This window comes from Psittacula echo, assembly GCF_963264785.1.
Source record: "Psittacula echo genome assembly, chromosome: 6".
Lineage (NCBI taxonomy): Eukaryota > Metazoa > Chordata > Aves > Psittaciformes > Psittacidae > Psittacula > Psittacula echo.
The window spans coordinates 42478754-42485704 of NC_137743.1; positions in this window are offsets into that span (position 1 = coordinate 42478754).

The following is a 6951-nucleotide window of genomic DNA, read 5'->3' on the forward strand; positions in this document are numbered from 1 at the left end:
ACAACAAAAGCTTTTGACTTTTCCTAGGAAACAAATGGCTAAATTATAGCCCAGAGGCTGTGTTATCCCGTTCAGATTCAGATGTGACTGAGGCACTTGGTGCCGTTTACAGGATTCATCCACTTTGCACTATGGAAAGTATGTTTGAAATCCCCAGGCTGCCTTGAAGAACTTGGTAGTGTTTGTTACAGGCCGAACACTAGAAAAATTAAACCCAAACCTGAACGTTGCCTATGTAACATCCTGCCTAAGGAGGCACAGCTGTATTTCAGTCAAACAATATGAAAGAAAGCGTAGTAGATGCCTGTGTAGTAAAAGGATGTTAGCAAAGAGGAAGATGATGCATGCGTTAGTCTTGCAGAAAGGAAAAATAATTATCAATTTATTTATTTTTTTTTAACCTAAACTATTACTAGATTAGCATAATCAAGTTACAGTCAGAACAACTGCTCTCTATTAGTATTTAGTTTGACAATTACAGCTTCTATTTCAGACTTGATAAAAGCAGGTAAGTTTAGTGAGCCTTGGAAGTATGTCTGCTTTTTATTGTGCTGTATCTGCTGAACTATAATAGAGGCTGTGACTTCTCTCTACAGCTTGTGTCAAACTTATGCCCTTAAATGATCAAAGGCACAGTGACAGTTATTTAAGACACTTCCATGTCTAAGAAGACTTAGCATTTTTATTTCTTGCCTCAGTTTTAAATCTTCCCTAAAAAGACACTTCAGAGTAAATAGAAAAAGCTACCTTAGTAGCCTGACAAAGCTGGTTCAAAAGATCATACAGCTGTGAACTGATTTTGAAAAATCCCTTAAAAAAGAACAGATACACACTATAATTCTGAATAATTACTAGAACAAATGGGTCCCTTCTGTCTTTTTCCATAGGCAAACTCCTCATGTGTCACCTGCTGCTTATTGGCTTTTTTTGTTTTTCACATTGGTGAGTGGAGAGCTCCCCATCCATTTCATAATCTTATCATCAGTCTTCAGTGTAGCCTCACCCAAGGGAAGACTAACTAAAACATCTCCAGCAAGATGTCTGTCATCTTGCCTTTATGGAGTGCTATGGTTGACTGAGACTTCCCAAGTTCATGAAGCTAGCCAGAGGCCTTATCCGCATGTCAGTCTTGCTTTCTTGGGCACCACTCTTGTCAGGTCTAAAGTATAGCTCTGCAAGATTGAGCCATCTACATTTCATCTAGGAGTAGACTACTGCTGAGTGGTTGTGATTGTTAAAACACTCTCCTTTCCAGGGTTAATTTGATGCTCTCACTGCTGAGGTACCATGACTTGATGTTTACAGAATGGTTTGGGATTTTCATCTGCTCTTCTGTCCATTCCTGCCAATGTTGGAATCACAGTGTGGCACTTGTTCTACGGATCTTCATCTCTGCCACCATTGCACCAAGAGATATGGTTCCCATGTACTTTGAGTTGTCTCTTGCAAAGCAGAGTAACGAGAAGATGCATCTTCTGCACTTAGGTTTCCATAAAGAGTGATGTTGCTGTTCTTCCTTTAGCCTGGCCTTGGCATTTTCAGTCACAGGACTTGTTTTTCTCTCCATGCAGAACCTGCTTCACCTTACTTTTACTAAAAGTTTTTGTGTGTCTGATAACTTTTACACCACCACAAGACGAAGACAAATAAAAATTCCATGGTTAGAAAATGTGATCAACTTTTGCTACTAACATTTTGTTGTTCAGTGTCAAAATTACAGTTAATGTTTCTGTCTCTGTACTAAATGTGCTGCTCCTAAACGCTAGCCTGGATCAAAACTACTTTCTATTTGTGGTTATTAAGCAGTCTTCAGCTTAATAACCAGTCTTTCAACTTGACCATAGTGCTTTTGTTTCTGTGCTAGGTCTCCTTACATGCCTTGCTCAACCAGCTGTACTTCTGATTGTACGTGCCACTTGATTTCCAGAAGTGGTATTCTTTGTCTCAGTTATTATTGCTACTTATGGTACATGATTGGCAGAAGCTTATAGAATTTAATCAGAATTAAGAATACTTCATATGACTGGGTTACCACCTTCTACAGAGGAAATATTTGTGCTGTTCTGTAAATAGTTGTTTTTCTAGAGTCAACCTGGAACTGAGATCTTTCAGTCAAATAGACCTGACGTAAAGTTCTGCAGAATCTGCGGGACTAAGATTTTTTTTGCTATTACAATACCTACTGTTTAGTGAAATGCCTGTGCCAAGACAGTAGCACTTATCTGTCCTCAACAGCAAACAAAAAGTGGAGGCGGAAGAATGAAATGAAAAAATACATATTGTTCAGTCAAGTTAGATTAATAGTGTTACACGCAAGCCACACTTCCGTGTTGGTTATATCAGTTCTTTGTATTTTTGTACAATCTAAAAATGTCTTTCCTTGCTTTTTTTTTTCTGTTTAGGGAAATTGGAGTGAGTGTTCCCTTTCTGTGGGATCCAGTTGGTACCAAAAATGCTTCATTTTGGCATGTTTGTTTCAGTGTGGTGCAAATATTGCTTTCTGTGGCTTGACTAAGTTTTAGCACTTTATGAGAATTTTTTCAAAGGTGGTGATATTTATGGTAGAGAACAGTGATCTCTAAGGCAGTGTTAAATGGCTCACTGAAGTTTGCTGAATTTTGCACAGTGGCTGCTGTAACAGGCACCTTTAGGAAATGAAAGGTTTTGCTTTTCCCTTATCTCTACTGTCTTTGTATAAAGTGAAGCTGTGCATGCAGGTGTCTGCAGGATGAGTCCTGGGTGTCTTGCCAGAAGTTTCTGCTTAAACAGTGTGATGGGAGAAATGGCAGGAAGGTGGGAGAAGTTCAGAGAAATAAGCATGATGGGAATATGGGGTGTGGAGCATGGTAGCATCAGCAGTGTGGGGTGTAGAACAAGGAGACCATAAAGAGAGGGACCAGAGCTCTGAGTTAGAAGGCCTTTGTCCTGCTTAAACAGCAATACCTCATCTAGAGCACAGTGGAAACTACTGCCTTGATGATGTTTCGCAAACTGTAGCTCATCCTAGAGCATTTGAAGATACTATAAAAAGTAGTGAAAATGACAGCTGATATCCAGCTATTGTAAGCCCTTGTTAATTACTGTCCAAAACAGGCAGTAGCAGAAGGGATGTGGACTTTTGGAAATGGGAGTCCTGAGGATGTAAGAAAACTAAGGAGATTAAATTAAACATCTTTAATGCAGAAGGCTCCAGTGCATAGATGCAAGATGAGGTCCTTGCTGAAGGAGTTAGTTTGGATTTGTGTTGACCTCCAAGACTCATCTACATATGGGCTACAATTTCACGTATAATTCTGCACTTTCTGAGGATGCTTTCTAATAGTGTAGGAAGTAATCCAGTAGTGCACACATGTGGTAGAAGCATTTTCATAGTGGATGGTTATGTGTAATCTGACCAGCCCTAAATTTTAAATGTTTTTATAAATGCACGGTAATTAATAGTTCATTATCAGCTGAGGCTTACAGTGGATTTACTTCAAAAGCTCTCAATACAGTTTATAGTATGTATCTTCTCTTTATAGATGTCTGATCATTGTGATCAATGAGTGAGATGTGCTTTAGTTGCAGTGCATCTAGTAAAAAATAAAGTTAGTTGTATATCTTCCACTCTGAACAAAGGACTAAACTGCCAGGCAAGAAGTTTTTCACGGGCCCAGTCGTTAAACTGGAGTTTTAATACTCTGAATACTGTAAAGAAAATAATTTGCTAGCATGCTTGTAGTGGAGTGGAAACCTGCTGAATTCTCCTCAATTATTTATTTATTAATTTGTTAGTAACACAGGAACCCTGGTAATTCAGACACGTCTAATTAGACCTCATATCTCTGGTTCTATTTCTGAGAGACATTTGGCTAGCTGACAGTTAAGTGAACATAATTATCTTGCCAGCTCACAGTTGGCAATGATTTTGGTGTCAGCAGTTTCACTTGCTGAGGCTACAAATCATGAGTCATCAGCTGTATTAGGATTAGAGATCTTGTGCAAGGTTTGAAGATGTTCACTGTGTGATTTGAAACTTCGTCTGTTTTTAGAATCATGATGAAGAGAATGTTGTGTGTTCTTCATGTGCACAAGCATAATAGGGCATTACGCATTCTGGAAGATAGGCAAATACAAATTTCTGGTTATTTCTCTTTTTTTTTGGTTGTTTTTGTTTTTTTTTTTTTGGTGGTGGTTTGAGTTGGGTTTTTTGATTTTGTTTTTTTTTGTTGGGTTTTTTTGCTTATTCTTGTTTCGGGGATCATTTGCATATGCTTGTGTCCAGGCAGTAGTATATCAGGGGTTTGGGAATAAAGAAATGTTTCAGTAGTCTTTATTTGTGAGCATGGGAGTGGACATCTCTGTTGTCTCTGTGTTTTCAGACATTCTTTCAGTCTTGAAGGTTTGATTTGGTTTTTGGTTGTGTGGGGGTTTTGTGTTTGTTTGCTTGTTGGATTTGTTTTTTTGGGGGGGAGGGTAATTTTATTTTTTATTGCATGTTTTGATATGGGAACTACTACTACTTTTTTGCAAGTAAGGCTTGCAATAACTTCAGCCCTCAGAGGGGATGAGCTGTTTTGGCTACAGTGTTTTGCGTTTTGCTGTTCACTAGATCAGATAGATACTAACTGACTGTTGCTTCTCATTTGTAGGCTATTTTAAATGAAGTCCTGCCTTAACATCCGCCCTTGTTAAAATGAGCAACATTAGTGACTTTTGCTGGGTAGCACAAGAACAATGCTGAGCTTAGTATGTTGAAGGTGAGGTCTACCTGTGGCTTTAGTTTTCGCTGGGCGTTTGTTTTCATTCTTTTAATCAAGTTGGTGAAACACAGCTGTAGGCTAAATCAGATGTGATTATAGCAAGCTTCAATTTAGATAATTTTGAACAGACTGCCTGAAATTTTGGAGTGAATCCAGTGTGACTGGTTAAACAATACAGTGATCAGATCCTGTCACGATGGAGGTTTCGTTTTAGAAGCTGCTAGTCACAGTACATGAGACTTTTTCATGCAGCTTTTAAATACAGGCCTGTTTGGGCAAGTGCTTTGAACTCTAAACTGCCTCACTGTTCCATCCATCATGTGTACACAACTTGATTTTAACGTGAAAATTATCTGTGATGCCTGTGATCTTTCAGATGAGATATTGCCAGCTGGCATGTTCAGTCTGATAGTGCCAAAGCTGAGGTGCAGCAATGTTATCTGTGAGTGCAGGCCTTAAACTTAATTTTCAGTTGATGATAGTACCATCAGTTGCATGAAGAACTGTTGAGGGAAGCTCATGGTGTTTCAGGTAGCCTGAATCAACTTCCTAGTTACCTGGTTTTGTGTTTCTGCAGTCCTGTTCATAGCCAGTTTGAAAACTGTATCTTAAATTCCACCCCTTTTAAGGTAAAAGGAATTCTAGTAAGTGGTGGTCGTATTTGTCATTGGTTAATGTGAATGCATGAACTATTTGAGACTTTTCCCGCTGGCACCCTCTGTGTGAGTGTACATTTTACAAATCGAGGGACAGAGTACAAGTTTTTATAAAAACCTTAAAATCAGTGTGTGTGGTGGTTTTTGTTTTTTTTTTTTTTTTTAATTTATTGCTCTTTAAATGCAGATATTTTATATAGGTGAAAATAAGGGGGCATGTGAAAATACTTCAAACCCTTCAAACCAATTAAGCAGAAAACTCTACATCTACTGTGTTTTAAGGGAGCAGTGAAGTGGTGGCCTCCAAACTACAGTGAGGCTGGCAGTTTGACTTGACAGACAGCTTCTCTGTCTGGCAGACATCCTGGAGCTTCTGGAGGCTGGGGGTTGTTCAAACAGACCTTTGCAGGCCCATTGGGCTGAAATGCTTGTTAGACTGAGACATCCTGAAGCATCTGTGCAGGAAGTCAGTGGTATCAGGGACTTGCCAGAATGAGTGAATCATGTAGGTTAGAAAAGACTAAGATCATCGAGTCCAACCATTAACCAAAGGCAGCTCTTTGCATCTCATCACTGATGCAGGACAGAGGTATTCTTGGATTATCGATAACAATTTTCAAAAATTCAATTATGATTTAAATGGAATGGCAGCGATAGAGAGTACTGCAAGCAGTGATTTATTACTCAGGTAGACAGTAGTTTTATGGCTGGCTCTGTCCTGTGCCAAGGGGTGTCACCAGCTCAAAGTTAAACAATAAAGCAAGCAGAGAAAGCACATCTAAATTCAGGTACAGATTAGGTCCCTTGGAAATGAAAATCACTGTAATTTCAACTGGTGAAACACAGGATGCAACACTGTTTTAAGAGGTTCCTCTTCTGCCACGGGTAACTGTATCTTACAGAGACACCACTGGGCATTTCTCTGAATGGTTTTATAAAAGTGAGCAGTTATTTTGTTTGGAGATATATTTGATTTTGAAGCTGGTAACTGTATCAGTTTAAAATTAGTGAGCTGGTTTTGTACTTTTGTTCATTAGAGATACTTGGTTCAATGAGGAGCATGTTCCTCCTGTTTTGGAGTTAGTACTGAGGTATTTTTGACCTTTTCCATCTCAGTGATTCTGAGAGAAGGTATTATAGTATGGATATGCGTAGAGCTGCAAGTGTGCTCCCAGAGATGGCACAAAGGTGTGCCCTAGGGGAAACAAAAATTAGCTTCTACTTTTCCTCATTTGCTTCTGTCATGGAGGCCCAGAGGATGTACTGTGTTTTGGTGGTACTTTTCCTTTGCAAATGTAGGGGAGTTTCATTATGCTTGCTCCTCCTGTGAAAAGTTCAGCCACCTAGCTACCTATAGGGATGGCTTTAGTGGGTCAGCTTTCAAGGGCTATTTGAGAGGTGCAGCTGGCACAAGGAGGGGGGAGGTGAGGCCGCCAGCAGGATTGTACTGTAGAAGTCTTTGTCAAAATCTCAGGAACATGAAATCTGTGAAACAGAAGGACAAAACGAGCCCTAACCAGCTGAGTTTCCCATGGGAGGTTGTTCAACATTTT